At 35.5% G+C, this 24,304-nt stretch overlaps 1 protein-coding gene across 2 annotated transcripts in view; it reads right to left on the minus strand.

The window, feature by feature from the left end:
• Nucleotides 1–489, minus strand: part of LOC136843817 (opioid-binding protein/cell adhesion molecule-like) — a 470,379-nt gene extending 469,890 nt beyond the window's left edge. For both annotated transcript variants that reach the window (XM_067112602.1, XM_067112600.1), the window contains exon 1: nucleotides 1–489. This exon is cut by the window's left edge and continues 5 nt beyond it. The gene's annotated coding sequence lies outside the window, so the exon portion shown is untranslated.
• Nucleotides 490–24,304: the final 23,815 nt, after the last annotated feature.

Raw genomic sequence — 24,304 nt, forward strand, 5'->3', positions numbered from 1 at the left:
CAGGTTCTTTGCAAGTTGTTCTTATCGCTATGTATCTTTGGTCGGAGGAAAACTAATGTATCGTCTTCGTCCGACCTTTTCAATACGAACACACAAACCGTCAGGGCTGGTTCTGATCTATGTAACTTCCCGCAGATCGAGAGCGCGCTGAGGAACTGAAAGCTTCGATTCGAGCGTCGATTAGATTTTCTTTCTTACCCACTCAGGATGGAAGGACGTAGCTGAGCCTTTCACTTTCATCTTCAAAGGATTTCATATAACCAGCTCATTTTTAAAAAATTTTTCCCGTGATATATACTCTTATATTTTATCAGCCAATATACTCTCACTTTTCACCGAAAAAAACGAAATTCTGGAAGGAGTTACTATCCAACTGCATTTATCAACCGAGAAGAAAAAGTTGGTCGCGATGCAACGGCATTATTTTGCCCACTGGAAGCAAGAGCTGAGCGCGGGAGCTGCCAAGGGTTACAACATCACTCCCTACGGTCCAGGCTTTCACTGGCACTCGATTCTCGCCACAGGTAAAAGCTGGCCAACTGGTGCAGTGGCGGAGTGCGCTGTTTCATTGCGCTTAGAACATTGCTTATTCATTGCGTGTGATTCATTTCAGGTCAAAACAGATCACCCGCTTCTGCAAGGATGTAACACGAAAATAACCATTTCTTCGGAAAGTTAATGGGGCAGTGCCCGAATATTTTAATTTCCTTCGACGAAATGCGTTCGTCGGGCACTGGAAAAATGAAAGAATGCTGTCGCGAAGAGTAAAAAGTACTTGGGTTTTGATAATTACAAGGTCAACGTTCTTTCAACTTCGAAATGTTGACAAACCTGTTACATTAATCATCTCGGTTTTCTTCTTTCTTCAATGCAAATTATCCAGGAAAGAGAGTATCTGTCATTGCTGTGCAGTTTTTATTTCGAGCAGCTAATTCAGAAACTCCCGAGGAGAAAAAGTATTTATCCAGTACTTGATGTACCAGACAACAGTAATTTGCACACATCTGTCATTGTGCTAAAGTCTTTCATAAATAAATGTCTGTTACCTCACAGGCTGATTAATGCGGAACAACAGGAAACGATAGATGTTAATTTAAGTCTAAAATATACCTTTGGCTTCCCGTTGCAAATTTATACATGTACTTGCAGATAGTCCTGGGTGATATGCTTAATTGGAGAAAGTGGGTTGCATGTTTTGGGTACTAACTCATATAACCAAAGTTTTTATGCCTGAGGTTGGGACGTTCTTCGTTGCATGGTCTCCGAAAGTTTTTTTTTTTTATTTTTTTGCCGGAGGAGATACTAAAGCGAACTAATTTTGCCGGTTAGGTTTTCTATATGGTTATGCTTATTAAGGTCTTTATTAATTTTTTATTTGTGGTAAGCGATACTTATATTACGTAAATGAAGATGACAACCCCCAGGGTGACATTGCGTCGACGGATTTTAGAAGAAACGTGTTTCTAATGAAAGTTTTTAGGAAATTCGCTGAATCCTTCAACATTCTGGGCAATTTCCTTAAGGATATGGCATCATCCTGCTCTACAACAGCGCCTTTTTGGTTTAGCAATGGAGTTTTTTTTCGGAGTCCTATCTGCTAACATGCATATGGATAAGGTAGATTAAAAAAATCATTTTCGAGGACTGTAAAACTAACCTTTGTGACTCTTGTATATATTTATTAAAAGTCTGTGCTAGGCTTTTACAAAGATGTGCATCTAAAAATGTTTGGCATAGGTTGATATCCTGGTGCAAGAGAAGAAGAAGAAGAAGGTCACTTCATAACTTTGGAGAACATGGAAAAAGTCATTGCCTGAATCATTATTAACTATGAGATCCCACAAGAAATTGTCAAAATAGAACATCAGAAGCTTGTGAAACAGCTTTAAAGAAATAATCAAAAGCGATACAAACAATAACTTCCAGAATCTCTAGCCAACCTAACCTGATAACTGTGCCTTATCGCCAAAACATTAAACGAATAATGTTTGTAAGTTATCTGGCTTCATAACTGCAGTTGGTCATTAGCACCGATCAACGCTTTAAGCAAAAGTATGCGATATCTTAGGACCCAGGGTGCCAGAATCATGCGCTTCATTAAAAACCACGACAGAACTGAAATTAAAATGGTGATGAAAGGGACAAAAATTGCCCATACTGAACGGAAGTTTAATCAGTATATAATGTAGACTTCCAGTCCGCCTGAAAGAAAAAGAAGATAAACCTGGAAGACTTATAGGTGAAGTGTAGCCTATGTATTGAAATTCTCTCTCTCTCTCTTTATATATATATATATATATATATATATATATATATATATATATATATATATTATATATTATATATATATATATATAAGTGAAATTATATATATATATATATCTATATATATATATATATATATATATATATATATATATATGATTTTCCTTCAATAGTATGAGTGCTTTGTATTTGTATTCAGTTCTAATCTTATTAAATTTTATACACAAGAAATCTATACTGTTGAGGTTTGCTGTGCTAGTTAGGGCCTTCAACTTGTTTCATAATAATAATAATAATAATAATAATAATAATAATAATAATAATAAAGTAGCTGTAAAAGAATTAGTTTTGCATTCACATCTCTTCAACTAACTAAATCTTGACAATAGTCTCCTCCGCAATGATTACCTCCTCACCAAATTCTCGGCCTCTATTAAAGGTCCGTTGTTCATATACCGAATGCAGTGCTATTTTTGTTTCCATCCTGAATGACAATGAAAAGTGAGTTTTCTTCTCATTCATTTTTTTTCTTTAATATTTTGCCTTGGCTTTAGAATCGTGGTTTCTGTTCCCGTGCCCATTTCATGCCGTAAAAACTGGAGATTTTTGCAAGTTTGCCTAAGCTGCCCAATGTCGCGGTGCAAAGTAATTTTCGTGTTGCTAGTAAGTTACGCTAATAGCTGTCATTGTTACACGAGCTGGGGTTTGTAGATGAATGAAAGTTTTTCATCCTCTGCATTTTAGCGTTGTTTCGGTATCTTTAATCATCTCGTTTTAGTGAATCGTATAATATTAATTAGAAATCGTAACTACTGGTAAATAAAAAAACAATATTTTTTTATAATGATATTTATTAAAAATCAGATACTATTCATTAACTATTCATTAACCTGAAAACGAAAATTTCCTCGTTTTCCAGAAAACACTAGGTGCATCAGTATATCAGTGATTTCGTCAGCATCTTCTAGGAACTGAGTGAAAATATTCGAAAAATAGAAAAGTGTTTGCGCAAGAAGCGCAAAATATTTGCACGCTTTTGCTGTGATGCTGTCTGAATCTATATGTCACAAACGAAACGGTGAAAGATACGTTTTTACGAATTCCTCTCTCGACCAATCATTTCTCTGTGACCACTCACGCTCTGTTTAAATTATCGGTGACCCCCATTTCAGGAACCACTATAGCTTAGAACATTACCAAGATAGATAATGCATTTTTTCAGCTAATGCTTACAAATATTTGTCGAATGCAGATACTTATTATCTAGAGCCTATATAAAGACGTCATTATCATGGTAGTGTAAGTTCAGTGTTTTTTGTTTGATTGCCCATTGGTCATACGTCTATAATTTCTGTTTTTATACGTAATGTTTTATAATTATATACGCGTGAAAAATAGTATATTTAAAAGTGCAGTCTTAATGCTTTCTTCGTATGTATTTGTGAGTGAATTTAATAAGTTGATGTAACTGAATGTAGTGTAATTATATATGTATATATATAATATGTATATATATAATATGTATATATATATAATTTAAACATGTATATATATAATTTAAATATATATATATATATATATATATATATATATATATATATATAAATATTTATGTATATATATATATATATACATATTTATAGTATATAATATATATATAATATATATATATATATATATATAGTATATACATATATATATAATATATATATATATATATATATATATATATATATATATATATACATATACATACATATACATACATACATACACAAAACCCACTAATGTTCGTTTACTGAATGGAATACATACTCATGTCATACAGTAATTAAAAATTACTGTACGACATGTAAGGATCCGCGATAAGCATGATGATTAAGGCAGGAGACTTGATTACTTCTTTTATAGGCGAAAAGAGCAGCGTTGTCATAAAAAAGTGTTCACTGACCTGGGTGGAAAGATTGGAAATATAGAATGACCTGCTAATCAGGCATTCATGCCTGAGAAGCTTCCTGTTTCCTTGTTTCATACTCCCGTTGGACAGGCTTCCTTGTCAGTTTGTGTCTACCAGTTGCACACTCAACAGAACAGTCTCTCTCTCTCTCTCTCTCTCTCTCTCTCTCTCTAAGTAATATTGATGCTTATTTACTCATTATATAGGGACATTTATTTCTCTCTCTCTCTCTCTCTCTCTCTCTCTCTCTCTCTAAAAGTTATTGATGCTTATTTATTTCTTATATTGGGAGAATTTTAATCTTTAATCTTAAAAAAGTTATTAATGTTTGTTTATTATATTTGGAAAAAATTTTCTCTCTCTCTCTCTCTCTAAGTTTTGATGCTTATTTACTCATTATATAGGGACATTTATTTCTCTCTCTCTCTCCTCTCTCTCTCTCTTTAAAAGTTATTGATGATTTATTTTTATATTGGGAGAATTTTAATCTCTCTCTGTATTTAAAAGTTGTTAATGTTTGTTTATTATATTTGGAAAATTTTAATCTCTCTCTCTCTCTCTCTCTCTCTCTCTCTCTCTCTCTCTCTCTCTCTCTCTCTCTCTCTCTCACTACGTGCGCTGGAAGACATTAAATGAAAACTGGCCACAAAAGATTCAGAAATTCACGAACTAACATCATGCTCAAGACTGCTCATGTAACTATAAACAGAGTAAATGACCGAATCTCGACTTTGGAAGAAAAATTTAGCCAGGAATCAGCAAATCAATTACTCCCGGTAGAAAATGAAAAGACACTTGTTCTCGGAGACGAGAATTCGCGTAATGTAAGCCTGTCTGACCTGGGAGAGAGACAACTACACTGTGAAAACGATTAGGATACCACCATGGATCTCGCAGGATGCTGGGTGAGCGAGAAGCTTGACAGGATGCATCATTATTTACTGCGGCACAAATGACCTAATTGAAAAGAAGGACCTAAATCATGTATTAGATGACCTAGGATCATTCATCTCAGAATTAAAACAGACTTAAGTTTCAGGTTGGGTACTGCTGAAATTGACGATATGTGCTTTAACGACCAAGAGGAATTTGATTCAGTGCAGTTTTCTGAAACTGAGCGATAGTACAAAAGCCCGCACGCAGATAGATAAGACACCTGATCATTACGATTCAGAATCTCGAATCCGCAGTAGAAATAGACACTTTTATAATCAAAGGACGTTCGAATCTGGGCAGGTTAGGAAAACGAAAACACCTCATAAGTCTCAGTCCAACAGACAAAATGACAGAACTCAGAGTAGACGACAATATACAATCTAGACCCGATTTTCAAAATGGCAACATTTACAAAAGGGGTTGTTATGACTGTGGTGAACATAATCATAGGCAATCAAATTGCTGTTATGATCTCAGAATTAAATGCAATAATTGTTATAACTATGGTCACGAAAGCCGTATGTGCAATGTCAATGATTATTGGGCGGCAGGCCACGAAGACAGCGCCGTCAGCTCTGAAGGACTAATACTTGAAAAAAGTGAACCTTAAACAATTCAGTGTATAAATGCTCAGTCACTGCTTTGCCATTTCGAAGCAGTAGAGGTTATGTTACGGGAAGAAGACATTGACGTTTTATGTACATGTGAGACATGGCTGGACTCTTCACTAAATGCTAAATTTATTAACATTTTTTAATATAATGTTGCCAGATGTGATGCCGGGCGAGGCTCAGGAGTGTGTACATTCGTGAAAACCTGAAAATCTCAAAAACAGGTAATGACACGGAAGGTTCTGAGGGCGTAGACGATTTGTGGTTGCAGGTTCAACACAGGAAATTTCCTTGTTTCGTAATTGGCTGTATATACCGACACCCCAAGGCACCCGCGGCATCCTTTTCGTGTTTAACGAACGTTTTTAAAAATATGTGGTAGAAAAACAAGCCTATTTTTATTTTGGGTGATTTAAATGATAACCTTTTTGAGAAGGGAAATCATGTTTCTAGAATTATTAAGAGCTTGAACCTGAAGCAAGTTATTGACAAACCAACCAGAATAACTGAGGAGTCCTCTGCCTTATTAGATGTTACCATCACAAACAAAATGGAAATGATAGTAAAAACAGATGTATTGTCAAGCCCTATAGCAGATCACGAAATAATATCCATTATCGTTAACGTTAGAAAGCCAAAACCTAAACCGGAAATAAGAACTTTCAGAATCCGTAAAAACTTTGACGTTGACATATTTTGAACGACATACTTAACGCTGATAATGTAAACATTCAAGCTGGCATCCTTACAGATGTATTTAATAGTTCCCTTGATCAGTGTGCCCCAGTTGTAACAGCTGAAATAACTCGTCCTTACGCCCCTTGGATTGATGATATCTTAAAACAAGTAAAAAATGCGCCGAAGTTTCTTCATCGCCATCGAGTTTTCTGTACAGCGTATAATCAAGGCCACCGAACATAGATCTGTCCTGTGGTGGTCTTGGTATAATGCTGTATAAGCCGTGGCTCATGAAACTTTAATCACGGGCCGGTGGTGGCCTGTCCTATATCGTTGCCAGACGCATGATTATAGCTAACTTTAACTTAAAATAAAAACTACTGAGGTTAGAGGGTTGCAATTTGGTATGTTTGATGATTGGAGGATGGATGGTCAACATACTAATTTGCAGCCCTCTAGCTTCAATAGTTCTTAAGATCTGAGGGCGGACAGAAAAAGTACGGACAGAAAATTTTGCGGGCGGACAGACAAAGCCGGCACAATAGTTTTCTTTTACAGAAGACTATCTAGCAGAAAAAAGGAATTACAATTTAAACTTAAAATCGACAGGGCTAACCAAGCAGTAGACAATACTGTAAAACAGAATAAGAAACAAGTGGAACAATGCCTACGTACAGCTAAGAAGAACCATTTTAGAAACGAGTTTAATGAGAATAATGGCAACAGCAGAGCTATGCGGCAGGCATTTGAAAACATGATTCCTGGTTACAGAAACAATGATAGTAATCGAACTTTCGAAGACCCTCCTCTGAAGGTGGCGGAGGATTTCAATCAGTATTTTGCTACTGTGGGAGAGACAGCTTTTCGAGAATAACAGGACATACAAACTGATAAGTAAGCCTGTCAAACGGGAGTATGAATTAAGGAAACAGGACGCTTCTCAGACATGAATGTCTGATTGGTAGTTCATGCTATATTTTCAATCTTTCCACCCAGGACAGTGCACTCCTTTTATGAAACGCTGCTCTTTTCACCTTTAAAAGAAGTGATTAATTCTCCTTTCTTAATCATCATACTTTATGGAGGATGAAATAACATGAAGTGAGAGTAAATAGTCATTTTCAGTCTTTACCAAATGTCCCCGATTTTCGACCTCAGCCTGTGGACGTTCACACAGTCGTTTTAGCATTCAAAGAGTTACGTGAAACAAATTCGCACGGTTCAGATGGCATTCCATTTAAGTATTTAAAAGATGCTCTTCTTGTTGTGATCTTTTATATTACAAAAATCATTAATACTTCCATTGTTACAGGTCTCTTCCCAAAACTTTGGAAACACCCTCATGTCATTCCTTTATTTAAAAGTGGCGATGTCGACGAGGTAGGGAATTGTTATCCCATTTCATTGCTCCCAATTCTATCAAAACTCCTAGAAAAAATCGTTGCGACCCAGGTTATATTATTTTGGGAGAGTACTGGATTATTGTCAAATAGCCAACACGGCTTTAGAGCACACTTATCAATTGAACCAGGGCTTATGAAAGTTAATGAATATACATATGGAAACATCAATAGCCAAAAGATATCACTTCTACTCGACCTTTCTCAGGCCTTTGATAGCGTATCGCACCCAATAATCGTACACAAATGTGAACAACTGCTTGTCGACTAGTTCTGGTTTAACGACTACTTGACGGACCGAGTTCAGTCAGTAAGAATTTATTCAGTTTTGTCATCCCCAGGGAGCGTAGGCTATGGCGTGCCACAGGGCTCAATCTTAGGACCTATACTGTTTTTGATTTGTAATATTGATATGGCAAACGTACTGAGTAAATATTATATAATTCAGTATGCAGATGATTGTCAGATATTAATATTTGGAAATATCATAGAATTTGAAGATTTAAATCAAGCTGAAGTTGCTCTAAAAGAAACAAAAAAGTACTTTCAAGTGAATGGATTAAATGTTAATGAGAAAAAAAAAACAAGTGTGTATTGATAGGATCACGCCAGTTAATATCTAGAGTACCTACAAATGTAACAATAATTTTTGATGAGACACCTATCAGGCCATCACAAAAGGTGAAGAACATTGGCGTCCTTATGGATCAATATATGTTATTTGATCATCACATCAGCCACATTATAAAAAAAAAGTAAATGGTGTTTTATTCTATCCCATCCACATAAAAGAGTCGTTGGGATTGAGCATAATCAACTACTGCAGCAGAATATGGGTAATAACAAACAAAGGACAATTAGACCGGCTTCAGATAGCTCAAAATTTTGCACCTAAAATAGCTTATGGTGGGGCTAAAAAATTTTGAAAAAGTTAGAGTGGATAAATATCGAAACTAAAACAAGCAAGACCTACTCGTCAGTCGAACGACTTCTTTGTAAGACGAACAACTACTGATAAGGGAGCTAAAGCAATATCGATTAAGGGGCCATGGGTCTGGAACAACATGCCAACTAATATTAAGACTGCACCTTTAATCAGGGTTTTCAAAAAGAAATTAAAACCATATTTTCTTAAAAATAAATTATAGTATAGGGAGATAAACAGAAACTCATTAACAAGTGGCTTGCCTTCCTCCTAAGTTTTTAGAGTCTTGGTCGAAAGTTTTTGTTTGCAGTTATACTAGGTTGCACTTTTTTTTTTTGAATGTCTGATATTTATTTGAAAGCGTTCTCTTACATTTTAAGTCAGCCGTAATTGGTGATCTTAACTACTGAAGATAAAGCTAATTTGGATATACTATCCTTTAAGTTTGGCATTGTTTGTAAGTGCTTTTAACAGTCATCTCATTCTTATTTTCATTTTCATACTAAGGTCATTCAGTTTTGTAAGTATGTGCTGACACAGTTATATGTTTCTTTAACTTATTAATTTAAAATGGCAATACTTATGTATTCACTTTTTTTAGATTTTAAGCTCTAATTAGAAGTATTCCCTAGAGAAAGGCGAGCTATGCGTGTTTGACTTGATGAGGTGTTCTAAGAAGCAACAGTTTTTCAGTAATTGAATCATTTTGTATTTTTCATTACTGTATGTTGTAAGTTTTGTTTTTTAAGCATACCTTGCACTTGTGGTATCACTAACATATAGGAAATTTAGGGTGAATTTAGTATGACTCTGATGTTGCTTGCAAGAGGGTTTTGCTAGTCTAGCAACATGAGCTATTTTTTTCATAAAATTATATAGACCACATATTTAGTTAATTTATATTAAAACGTCAAATCCCTTTCTATCATGTAAACAACTATGTCATTTACTAATCCTATTTGGTTTGCATTGTATACCAGCGCTATATTAACACTCATGTCGTTCGCATCTTCACTACTATGCTTAAGATATTTCATGTAGTTATACATCATTTTACTGTTTTATAAGACTCAGTAATTTATTATTTTAAATCGTTTTTTTAGTCTTTTAATTTTTTAAAAATTATTTTAATTACAAGTATTCTTTGTAACAGGATGGGGTCATGTGCGTTTGACTTTATGATATAAGTTATATGTATCTGGTATCTTGTAAGTCAATGGATGTTGTATATATTTTCAAAGTATGGCATGTAGAATAACCATTGTAAAATGGAAATAAAGTTTTCGATTGTGATTTGATTTGACTCTCTCTCTTTGTCTATTGAAAAGTTATTGATACATTTATTTCTTATATTCAGAGATTTGTATCTCTCTCTCTCTCTCTCTCTCTCTCTCTCTCTCTCTCTCTCTCTCTCTCTCACACACACACACACACACAAACACACACACACACACACACACACACACACACACACACAAACACACACACACACACACACTCACACGCACACTATTTAAAAGTTAGTAATGCTTAGTTATTTCTTACACTGGGAGAATTTTAATCTCTCTCTCTCTCTCTCTCTCTCTCTCTCTCTCTCTCTCTCTCTCTCTCTCTCTCTCTCTCGTACTAATTAATCGACGTACTGAGATATTCACATTAATTAGGATAGAAACTTTACACAAATAAAGACGGGATATCCCTTAAAATTTTTTATTCTCGTCGAAAGCTAAGTCAAATCATTTTCTTTTAGAGCAAGAGGGCGTAATTGTTGCACGAAATCGGAAAGTCATAGAAGTATAGAATCATAGAAAGTCATAGAAATATAGAACCATAGAAAGTCATAAATGCATAGAATCAAATACTCGAGCTGATGGCACCAACAGATTCTTCAGTTTCTCTTTGAAGAAAGATGGCTCTCGCCACCACTCACAAGTCAGCGTTCAAGTTTCATTTTTGCATAGTTGTTGAACTATTGTGGCTGCATGAACGTAATCTATGGCGTTCCTATGGTAGTTTCCTTAGTCCATTCCTTTTAAATTACACAGGAATAAGTGGTTTAAACTTGAAAACAAGTTTGGCATCTGTAGATGATGCTGTCTGCATTGACCCATCCTTATGGCTGTTAAACTTATTGGAGTTAGTTTTACTAAGTCTATGAAAGAAGGTATCTTACCCAGACCTTTTCATTGACAGTTTTTTTTAACATTTAAAATCATAGACGTCATTCTTGATTGAAAATTCATTTTTGAGGAACGTCGTCTAATTCATTTGCACAAAAAGCTGGTATGCTAAGAGTCATGGGAGATAGTTTAGATTAGAAGCTTTCATTCTTGTATTCTGCCATGTGTTAAATATTGTTCTCTTGTTTGTTCTTCAAAAGAAAGCTTGGGTCTCAGATTGTTGGACAAAAACTTGTACAAAATTTCTTATCCCTGATTTTCGTAATGATCTCTGGTGCCAGTGTTCAATCAGCTCATTGAACGTGTTGTGTGAAATTGTTCGCAGATCGGATGATCCTTTGCATTTATATCTTATCAAAGGTGAAGTGTCAGGCCCTTTCACGATTATTCAGGCTATCTACGGGCACAAGTAAGACGCAGAATAAAAAAAAATGAACAAGAATTACCAGATAGTTAATAATATTGTCAAATGGAAAGAGAGTTAATGCCTCATCATCCGGCAACTACTGACACGGCGTACTTGACGCTGAGAACTACACTAAGAGTAACCGTACTACACTCCGGCTAAATTAGGAGAGACTGGCCTTTTTTTTCTTTATTTTATAGGTCACTGCTACTGTTGCCTTACGTATCATTATCTTGTATCAGATATCTTTATTTCAGGATAAATCATGACAATCGTCATTAATAACTATGATTAATACGAAAAATGCGAACCTATTAACGCTACGTCTTCCAGTTTTCCAGTCACTTTAAGGCAGGTCATTTTGTGATAGTTAAGCTGCTTAGGTAATCTCGTTTGCATACCTTATCTTAAATATACGCAATTTGTCTTTCTAGAGGTAACACTACTGCACTTTTATTTCTGAGCAATTATTTCTGGGATGAGGTTGCTGTTCTCACCTATTTTTGCAATAAATTTCAGTGCATAACTCATTGCTTAGGTAGAGAAACTATTGCTTCATAGCGCAACCGCGAGGTTTTCCTCCTGTTAACATCTTTCAGACCTTTCTACTGTTTAATTTCCATTCCGACGCCGAATGACCTCAGGTTCCAACGCTTGGTCATTGGCCTAAATTCTATAACCCTATCCCTTAGGTAGAGAAACGAAGAAATGGAGGTTAAGGTAGAGAAACGAAGAAATGGAGGTTATTCCTCTTAAAAGATCCTTAAAAGGTCGAATGGTGAGCTGTGTTATATCACAGTGTAGGATAATACATCTTATCATTCTAAGCGGATCGATAAATCCCCAACGCTGCTTTACCAAAGAAAAGGATATTAAATATTGATTAAAAATGAAGGGTGTAAGTCTAAGATAACTTGAATCAGTGCGAGTTAACATTCATGGAAACATAACGCCTTCGTAGTTGACAGACTTGCAAAAGACACCAAGTGGTCAGGCTACTTCCATACCAATAAGATGGGCGCAAGTGAAATATTACGTAGCCTCCCCCCCCAAAAAAATTCTTGCAATAGGTCAATATGTGCTGGAAATATATTATTTAGTTGCATCATAGGAAAAACCATTTCATTGTACCTCTTGGTGTTTTTAACTATACTTTCATTGGTATTAACACTGTGGCTATGTCTAGTGACCTTGATTTCCTTGGAAAATTCTCAGGTAATTCTTGAAGGTGTTGGCACGATTTACAAAGGCGGCTTAACGGGGACTAAAGTTCCTGTTGTAACTTGAGATACGTATTCCAAAAACGTAATCAAAATCAGATCAGGTTTCAGATGACTGAAACGTCCCGTATTGTGTCTGTGTGCACTAGAAGAAAAAGTTACATTACGACAGGGATGTAATTTGAGACTAAAGGGGCAATTACACGGTCAAACGGTTTTGTTCAACCCGGTTTGCCCAAATTTATTTGTCACTAGGTTTGAAGAGGTACCTCACGGTCAAACCAAAATTTACATCTAAACCCAGTGTGAGTCGTGCAGTTGGGAAGCAGAGATGCCTCTGGATTAAGGCATTGTTATCGCTATTGGTTCAGCGGTGGCGCTAAGGAACAAAAAAAAAAAAAACCTAAGTGGCTGTTAAAGAGATACCAAATTTCTCATGCAAAGTTGCTTGTTGATAAGAGATTAGAGCCACAGGACTGGCGTAAATTATATGAGAATGGAGGAGGCAGCATGTTTAGATCTGCTGAGGCTTATCATTCCTTTTATTAAGTACAATGACACAAACATGAGAATGACTGTTTTCATCATAACGACTCCAACGTCTTCTAAATACATAACAGACACCTCACACGTCTCGAACTGTCGACCTAACCGCTCAGTTCTCCTCGCTGCTGGGAGAAAGGGAGCTGGGGATTTGGTACGATACATGTACACATTCGCTACCGGGGTCTAAGCGATGTCAGGCAGGGCAGCCGATGAGGCTACGGCCTACCCCAACGCCAAATCAAAGTCCTTCAAAAGAAGGCATCGTGCTTACCTCCATATAAAAATGGGAAAAAGCACGTTAAAACGAAGAAGTTGTCCTGTGAGCAGCTAGGTTCAAGTTCCTTCGGCATCTGAAGAGCAGATAACCCCTTGTTTTTAGATATTTTCTTGGCATATTCTTTGAATATAACTTAACATAAATCTGGATGTTCTTTGTATTTGAGGATAATTTCCAAAAAAAACTTCCTTCTCATTCCTTTTTATTTTATTTTCCTCAATTTCACACTTGAGATGGGTAATATAGACGGTCTTTACAAGTCAAGATCCAAATAGCTAATGGGGTTTGATGTTTGCCGATCATCGTTCACATGAGCAAAGTGCTTGTGGATAACTTAAGCCCCGCCCACAAAAGTCAGACCGAGCTGGACTTCCTTTAAACAGTTTGTCAACGGCGTTGGCCAACAGTCAAATTTCACTCCAAACACGTGCTGGCAAACCGGGTTGGACAAACCTTTTGACCGTGTAAATGCCCTTTAAGACCAAGATGTTAAAGACAAATGCAGTTAAAACCAGATTTGACACCTTATGAGTTTTCATGTGATCTATTTTTGGTATGTGACTGGCTAAAACAACTGGCGCTGAGACTAACTCACAAAATAATATAAAGAATTTATATGGCGAGCAAATAAAAAAAATAGGTATATCACTGCATGATCCGAACCAAAAAAAAAAAAAAATTCGTAAAGGTAAAGAAAAGTCCTTGTAAGCGTTCGTTTACTTCTCAGTTTTGTGTTCAGTTCTAAAAATCTGTGCTCGTAAAACTGAATTTCCGTCAAATTGAAGCAATCAGATAGCGGATCTACCCTATCCGAGTGACTATGAATAATTCATTATTCAAAAAATAATTTAAAAACAAAGAGAACTTCATTACAGTCCCTGTTAACATCCAGCACACGGAACAAATAGTCCATAACAGTTTCTAGATTTCGTTAATGAACCAAAGCTAATGGTAGCAAAAATATCTACTCCTATTTGTTTTATTGGCTCATTATGAAAATTCGATAATTACAAGCGATATATACTCGTACTTCAGTTAAACACATTTTTTAATGTTCCCTTAGTATATTAAGCAGCATAATTTTTCGTCCTACGTCAAACATTATTAGAAATTTAAAATCAAGCAGCTTCATTCTGTTTTTTTCGATAATTTAAATTTTTGGGGGTAATTCAGATGGACTTTCGAGCGTGGAAGTCACAGGACCTTTAGGAAATTCTATTTTGGTTGTTCATCCCATGACTTTCAGAAGGATTTTGAGGTCTTAAAAGTCCTTTGACCATGTGGCTCTTAAGCCTTTTAACAAGGGCCCTCCCCTCTGATTACGTATAAATACCAGTCCCCTACCTTTGAATATGTTACTTAACAGTATAAAAAGTCAAAACAGTATTTTGCTTACATGAATGTTATTTTGATTGATCCTTTGTACGAGTGTATGGATGAATGAAAGTAGGGGTTTCACTGCTATTCCATTTATCATAACTTACTTTGAAGATAAGTATGACCAACATCGTAAGCAAATTCAAATTCAAATTCAAAAAGTTTATTGACATACATCAAATGGAGTGTAGCAGCATGCTGCTATACCCACCAACAAAATTCAAAATAGATTTCAGGCAAAAAATGTAGCAAAAGCAAATGCCAAACCACAAAGTAAACTTTAGTATTATACAAATCAGAAGTTGATAATATACTATAGAAAAATTACAATAAGCAAATGTCATACAAAACAAAAGTTACAAAATTCAACGTTATATTAAAGAAAATTTATTTTAAAAAGTTAAACAAAATTTTATACTGAAACAAAGGCAAATGGCTAACAAATACTTTTTCCAAAATAAATTAGGAGATTTCTTAACAATTCTGAAACAATTTATTGACACGTCAGTTGGGATGCATTAACTTGCTAATGCATCCCTAACAAAAGTGTTATTACCACGCTCTTTTATCTATTCCAGCAAAACCTTGGAAACTTGCTAACAATTCTTTTTGTGAAATCATTATTCAAAACAAAACAAACTTTCTCAGTAACATTATTAATAGAAACATTTCTAAACTCCTTAAGTTTATCACATTCTAACATATAATGATGCAGAGTATGTGAGTATGCTTCACCACACAATCTACAGGGTATACCATCACCATCAATATATTGCCAACAATAATTATACCCCAACCTCATTCTCATTACAAAAGTATCAGTTTTCGAAAAGACCTTGTCGTATCAACATCGTAAGCTCTCCACCAATGACTTTTACACGTCCCGGTATCAATCAGGTGCTGCATTTATTGTACCATCTGCCTCTATTTTAGTGTTCTTTTCTTATATTTTTTTTAAAACAAAATAATTTAAAAATAATAACCTCACAGCATAGAGATTTATTACCATTCTTTATGTAGCATCGGAAAACAAAAGATACTGATCACAATCAAAGTTACCCTTTTTATAATTCTTTTAATCTAACTATTTTTAGTTTTTTCCCTTTTTCGGGCTTTGTTTACTTCGTGGTCAATCTTCACATTTTCATTCTATAACTGGAATAACATGTTGGAAAGCGCGCGAAGGCTCATGTTTGTATAATTTCTAACACACACACACACAGATATACTGTCTTGACCCGAAGAAAATGACTTGTGCTTTGCTGTCGTTAAGTAATAGGCCGTTACTGTTAAAATATTTTGCAGTAGTCAATATATTTTGGGCTCTTTTTATCAAATAATCAAACTTTTCAAGTCCCCGGTCAGCAAAATCTGGGTATTATCAGCATAAATAAAAGACCATCTCGTGTATATATATATATATATATATATATATATATATATATATATATATATATATATATATATATATATATATATATATATATATATATATATATATATATATATATATAATATATATATATATATATATATATATATATATATACATATATATATATATGTATATATATATATAATAATATATATATATATATATATGTGTGTGTCAGGTCGTTGATATAATAGATAAATAGAAACAGTAATGGGCCCAGAACCGACCCCTGGGGTACGCCGAAAGATATCTTCTCAGGAGAGAATAGGATTGATCCTACACGAACAGAATGGATGCGATTGCTCACTTAATTTTCAAACCAAAAGGAGTCGACATTGACTTTAGCTAATTTAATTATTAGTACCGTATTGGATGAATAAAAGGAGTGATTTTTTTTGTGTGTTCTCATATATATTATTGGTAACCTTACGTAACGCAGTTTCCTTTGAAAGGATGGGTCTAAAACCACGTTGTTCGTTAGCTAGTAATTGGTTTGATTCAAGGGAACCCATTAGTCGAATGGCAATTATTTCGTCGATTATTTTAGAGATGGCATGCAACAGGGAAATTGGTCTATAATTTCCAACATTTTCTGTGTCTCCACTTTTGTACACTGGAACTACATAAAGATGTTTCCAAAGGTCAGGGCAGTTACCTGTAACAACACTGTAGAAAATTGTGCCGGGCAGAGAATCAGTTAAAATTCGAAACGGAATTCCGCCAGATCCACAAGAGGTTTTGGGTTTCAGATGTTTTGTTACCAGAATCAGAGTATCTCTGTCAACTGGCTGAAGTCTGAATTTATTTCTAAATAGTTATATGGAGGGCTGATTATAGGAGGGGGGGGGGGTTGATTGGTATTGGAGATATTTTGCTGCAATCTGGCGTACATTTGCTTCCCTATGTTAGCAAAATATTCATTAAAATCTTCTGCTCTCCTCTGAGCATCAGTGTCTATGTTTTCAAGTGCCCCAGGAGACTTTTTGTTTAGAGGTATTATTTTATTGCAGACATTCCACGTTCCCCCTCGTGTTACCCTTGCATTGAGAGAATTTTTGCTTGTAATAGTATTGACGTTTTTCTTTTCCCTTTCGCAATTATTTACAGCCTTTGGATCTTGTCTATCTAATTTAATTCTTTAGAAAGTTGTCTCTAACTCTCATTGCATCTTTAATTTCGTTGTCGATCCAAGGGACAGGGGGACAGATGGTTATCAGTGAAGTCGCCTAGAATTAGGAGAGGTTTGTTTCTCAAACACATGGAACCAAACTCGTCAGAAAGATAATCATATCTCTCTTTGTGGGCATGGGGGTGACGGTATACAAAGCCTGTGATAAAGGAAGGAAATTTATTATACTGAATTGCCGTGGTCTCACGAGTTCAGATGCGAGTAGCTTCACCTTCAGATGGTGTCTTAACATAGATACATACTCCCCCACCTCTCCCTACATCACAACGATAGATAGAGAGCTCTGGGATTTCAGTAAAGCTGCTGTGTATTTCAGGCAAAAGCCATGATTCGCTTATGCACATATCAACGTCCCTATCAATTACTAAAAATTAGGTATCATCAAAATTACCTAGGAGGAATTGTGCATTTATATGTTCAACGGTGAGTCGATCTGTTAGAGAATCATGATAAGGATGATGTAATTACTATTCTGTATTTTGACATAATTCTAATCCTACGATTACACTGGCATTGAATATGAACATGACTGATTTCACCACGACTATAGCAAGGGCGACGACTTGATAGATTCTCAGCTTCACCTGTCCGTGTTTCCTCGTATTGACGACAGGTAAGAAGTACAGACTGATGCAAAGTCTAGACAAAAAGATAGTCTCTGCAAATAATGCCAATGACTTCAGTAGGAATTGCATAAGAGAGAAAATATGCCCAAATAGCGCACATACATACATATATATATATATATATATATATATATATATATATATATATATATATATATATATATATGAATGTCTTTTCCTGTAATACTAAGTGTAATATGAATATAAGAAGGCATAAAACATATGTTTCAGGCACTGTGTGTGTGGTAGAATATTCTACCAGTGAACAGGGGCACAGAAGCAAGTGCCTGAAATATATGGTTTCAACGTTTAAATAGTGTTTTATGGGCCTATATATATATATATATATATATATATATATATATATATATATATATATATATATATGCATATATATATGTATATATATATGTGTGTGTGCATATACATATATATATATATGTATATATATAATTATAAATATATATATATATATATATATATATATATATATATATATATATATATATATATATATATATATATATATATATATATATATATACATACACATACACACACACACATATATATATATATATATTATATATATATACATATATATATATATATATATATATATATATATATATATATATATATATATATATATATATATATATATATATATAATGTCTGTAATTGTTTATCTTTGACCTTCTTCAAGAAGCGAGGCATTATGGTTGACTTTTGGCGAAATAATATCAACTGTCATAAGTAAACTACGAACACAAGGTCCAGTTAAAGTCAGATTTCAAAATCACTAGTGTAATGTACACATATGGATATTATGTAACTTAAACAAGAAAAAAGCAATTGTGCTGCCTTTTTAGATGTTTAACTGTGATTTTCCTTTCTATTGCTCTTTACATCTTTTACATTGCATACCTTGATACCTTAATGAGTAGTTAACACAAGCACGAGATATTTATTTCAAATTCCTAAGCTACACTAAATACAGAAAATAGTACAAGCTTTTCAGACCTGCAATGCGGATAGTTGAGACATATTCACGGTTAATATCCTTCCACTGCCTTTCTTGAAAAACTCTGCTAATGCCAGGGGCAACCATTGGCTGCATAGAAGCTGTCGGGTACAAGACGAGCTCAGTTCTTGAAAAAACATCAGTCTGACCGCTAGTTGCGCGTGTCCCAACCGCCCCCCCAACGTTTAAGTATTACTGTTCAGAACTGTTGGTTTCTCCATTATAGGTTCAAACACAGTCTTTTTGGCGAGAAAAAACTGAGAATTGATATATTGGTCTAAAATTTTAAATGCTCTGTCTCGGCATTCGGGGAACACCGATTTAATACAGCAGGAAACGTTATTTAGAAAAGTCTAAGAAAAAGTAATAATAAATGTATATAGAGAAGTCCCGTAGATAAGTACAACAGCCATAATTTCCAGGAAGAAAAAGGAGTAAGATTTTCATTGGAAGCCTGTTGTTGAAGCAGGCAATCCGCAGGAGAATTCCGGTTACCAGCAGCCAGTGTGCTAGCGGGCTACTTTTAGCAGATTAAGAATGTGTTTGATGTTTAGATGCTTAAAATGATGCGTACATTGTTATATTAACTCTGATGACTGCATCATGCGTGTTCACAGTGTGTAGCTGGTCTGTGAGTGCTGGCTCTGACTTCCTACATCCAGTATGACAAAAAGTTCTGCCTGCTCTTAGGGAGATTGTATTCTATGTAGGTTTGATTATGCTGGAATTCTTGCTCACCGCCACATTCAGTAGTGATAATTTAGAAACAAGCTGTTGCAGATGTACTATTTCTAGAGTAGCCTAAGAGAGGGATAAGGCAATGTATACGGGTAAAAGTTCCTATGACTGAAAAACAACTTCTCGAGGCGGCACTACTGATGATGCCGACCCCAAAAAAATAAAGGTTTGGTATGGTATCACTCCAGTATGCAGGGTAGAATATTTCTACATTTATTGGATGGCCAAGGCAATGGAACAGAAGAAGCTAGTGGATAAACAGGAACAAATTGCTTCGCACTCCAGATGCGGTTTAAATAATGACCAGGAACAAAAGTGGCCCCTAACACCCAGTCTCTCCAGAAAGTTAGTGTTGCTCTTCCTGTGGTGTTCGCAGGAATCCCGATTGCCGGAGGTAAAAACGAAAAGCTAAGGGGTCCGTAAAGGGAGGTCCGTTGATCACAAGAGCCTGGCCTAATAAGCTTAATTAACTTCAAGTGATTTTTCAGTGTTTGAAGAATCGTTATTGGAAGATCGAGCATATTTTCATGTTCTATGAATAAGACAAGTTAGAATTCTTTTCTCAAAATTTTTTTTTTATTTGTCCTTAACTGAATATAATGAGTACCAGATGTACTGTGCTTCAGTATCCCTTCGCAGTTCATTGTTATCACTCAGCAGTCAGATTTATGCATTCGTCAAATCTGTATCATTTATTTCGTACATTAAAATGATGAATATTAGTTAACATCCATGATCTGAGCATGAACCAATTTTTTTTTTTTTTTTTTTTGTATTTTATAAACTTTGTTCAAAGTGAATTTCCGTTTTAAACAATTTGTTGAGTATTTGCTCATTTCCCTTTTCGAAATAAAATTTTGAATCGTTAGTTCTTCGATGTGAGTCCCTCTTGTAATGGAGACATTTGGCGAAAAAATAAGCATAAGCATTGAAGTCAGCTTGTGTCCTAGAATAGAAATAAATACATTCATCCTTTGGCGATCATCCATATTGAAGCATTCTTTTATCATGAAAGGTTTTAGACAAAGAACGTATAATTTTGGTGAAATTATGCAGACTTTTCCTTCGTGCCATTTAACTAGAATGATTCTCAAATCCAGAATTATCTTTTCAGGGAACAACTGATTTAAAACTGATTAATTTAAATCAGTTCTTCCCTAACCCTGACTCTTCTATAAATGATTTTAACCGAAAATTGTTTAAATAATTTTCGGGAGTGGCATTGTTGGACACGGCTTTCATTTTTAATGATACTTTATATGAGCAGGTTTGGGGGGGGGGGGCGGTTGCAGAGGGGTTACCTCTTGGTCACCTATGGCTAATATATTCATGGCAGCCCTGAAACTGCCTCCCTTTATTTTATCTCCCGTAGCGGGGTAGTGCCGTCAGTGCACCTCTTTCGGTGCTCTGTAGGCATTGCTTGAGGTTCTTTGCAGCGCCCCTTCGGCCCCTAGCTGCAACCCCTTTCATTCTTTTTACTGTACCTCCGTTCATATTCTTTCTTCCATCCTACTTTCCACCCTCTTCTAGCAATTTTTTCGTAGTGCAGCTGCGAGGTTTTCCTCCTGTTAACACCTTTGTAACATTTTGCTCTCAATTTTCCTTTCAGTGCTGAATGACCTCATAGGTCCCCATCGCTTGGGCTTCGGCCTAAATTGTATATTCTGTATTCTTCTTCTGGAGAGGAAGTTGAATGATTAGATCCTTTATACAGGTGCATTCAGGAAAAGCTTGGCATGACTGTCCAGTGTTCCTGCTTTTTAAACTTCGAAATGAATGCTTTTTCAACTGTACTGTATAGAGCCGTTACTCATACTTCAGCATGGTTCATGTTTCTTGATGAGGTTACATTCTTAACAGCTTGTTTTAGGAATAACTGTTTTCCTACAGGCTGATCTCCGGAATGCCCTATAAATTGTTGAAGACAGATGGAATCCGTCACTTAGCATCACAACTGAGCCAAAAGTGAAAATATAACCTAATTTCTCCTACCTGCATGACAATACCTTTAGAAAGAAATGTCTTGCTATTTTCAAAAACCGTTCTCTGCTGTAGACTTGAAGCGTATCCCCAAGAATCCACTCTGTGCTGGATCGCTATTTAAATTTAAATATCATCTTGGCCCTCTCTTGTCTTCTAACATTGTTTACAAATGTGTGATCCCAGGACGTGCTGATAGGGTACTAAGTGTCACAAAAATATAGAATTTACACAAAAGCAGTAGCATGAACAGGATGCTTTAATAAAGCTATATATATATATATATATATATATATATATATATATATATATATATATATATATATATATATATATATATATATATATATACCGTGTGTGTGCATGCAACTATTCTACATCTGCACTAAGTTTGTGGTTTTTCAGGATTTGCACAAGACGAGGTCTATTAGAGATCAAGTTTATGTGGTGGTTAAATTTGATGCCCTAGCTTGGAGAGGTTCATATGGGTTGTCATCATTTTCCATGTAGGTGAGCCTTAGCTTGCTGATGGAGATCCAATCCATGTGTCTCCATTGTAGCATTTTCCATGACTACATCTTTAGGTTTTATGACTGGGCAGGGCCCCTTTAAGGTGGTGTTAGATGTCGGTGCCATTAGATGAAACTAAATATATTTTAGATAGAGCTTTGGTTTGAACAATTTTCTGGAAATTTTCTCCAACATATGATGCCTATATGGTATGCCGGTTGTCTGGATTAAAAAAAAACAATACAGCACATTGAAGCAACTGTCTTGGTCAATGATTTTCAAAGGCAGAAAACAGGACATCGTCTCCAAGAGAGAAAATTAGCAAATCACTTTACCTAGTGAGCAATAGGAGCCTCAAGGATGTTATACAGCCCTGAAGCCTAAGCACATGCTGATTGTATAGCTGTGCAAACTAAAAATATTGTTTTAAGAGGGCACTTTCCGGATCTTTCGTAGATAGTGACCCCCAATGGTCTTAACCCGGTATGTACCCACTTTGCGGCGTGTTTAGGAAAAGCCTGTTGGGGATTACTGTAAAAAACAAAAAAAGACTGTAAATATCATAAAGATAATTACCCCCAAGAAATATTACTCTAGATAACGACCTTCGAAACCCCTTTGGGGTCACCATCTAGGAAAGGTCCAACTTTTCTTGCTGCCTGTACCTACAATCCCCAAAATTAGTGTGTGATTCTCGTTTCACATTCAGCATCCTCATGATTGTGAGGTGCCACTTTGTCACACTGACAGTAAAAGTCTTTCATTGATGGGATTTTAAGCAAAATTGTTAATGTTGCCCTTAAGCTTAAGTGAGCTGCAGCACTACATTAAAGGCATTGTCTTAGGTTTAAGCCTTTCATTGTTGTTTATAAATATTTTTGTTAGTGATCAGTTCTCTTTCTGTATCTTTTTCTTTGCTCTACATTCTAAATATTTGACTGCATCCTTTTGTGGAAGCCTTTAAATTGCAAGTCAGTGGCGATCTATGGTAGACTCATACAAATGTTTATTCAGTTTTGATAGTAACAGATGAAAATATTAACCACCTAAAGTTACCATTGCCACCATCGTCTAAGATTCCACATGGACTTGGGAAGAAGCATGATTTCGATTACAATAGCGTGAAGCCTGAGGGAGCTCGGTCTCATTTATCATAGAGCACCGCTTGTGTATCGCTTGTCGTCCATAAAATGGAAAAGAAATAAATCATCCATTTTACAAAGACGTACCAAAATAACAATACTTTTGAGCATTAATGAAATGGAAATCTAATATTTTTCCATCCTAAAAGAAAACTGGTATCGCAGGACGTAATAAACACGGTAGGGGTTGTGGGGTGGGGGGGGAGGGGAGCCGGTAAAACAAAAACCTTTGTTACGAAGGAAACTGTTCGGTTCTGATCACTGTAAGAAAAAGATTTCTTCATCTCAGGTCGTTTCATTCAGCTTCGAAATGAGCAAACAAATCTCTTTTACCGTTACCCTCTCGTTGGTTCTCTTTTTTCCGTAGTGCTTTTTGTATGCCATTGTGTATATCGCATTGTTTTTCAGATTTGGTTCGGGCTACCACTTTCGAATCTCCAGGAGGTTTACATCTTTTATGGCGCGTCTGTTGTGCCGGAGAACAAGGAAATGGGGTCATTTGTACACATTAGTCTTTGTCGGAAATTAGTCAAGCGAAGTTTCTCGTTCTGGGTGGGAACAACGTATTCCAGAACAGTCAATTCCTTTTGAACGGGTTGTCATTCATACAAGTTTATTGCTTCCACATTGCTTCTCCATAATTTATATTTATTTTCGTCCATAACACTGTTTCCATATTACCCCCAACAGTTGCAGACTACTGGAATGAGGAAACATGAATTTCAGTATTATCTGTTTCTTGGTGTGTTTCATTCACTGTGGTCTATGTTGCTAGATGAAGGTGCTAGCTCATCTCCGGTTAGTGGTGGAGGTATCACCAGTTTTCTCAAAGCTTTGGAATGTGCACAGCATTTGCACCTTTATTTACCATTCCAGATTATT

This window comes from Macrobrachium rosenbergii, chromosome 12 (genome assembly GCF_040412425.1).
Source record: "Macrobrachium rosenbergii isolate ZJJX-2024 chromosome 12, ASM4041242v1, whole genome shotgun sequence".
NCBI classification, from domain to species: domain Eukaryota; kingdom Metazoa; phylum Arthropoda; class Malacostraca; order Decapoda; family Palaemonidae; genus Macrobrachium; species Macrobrachium rosenbergii.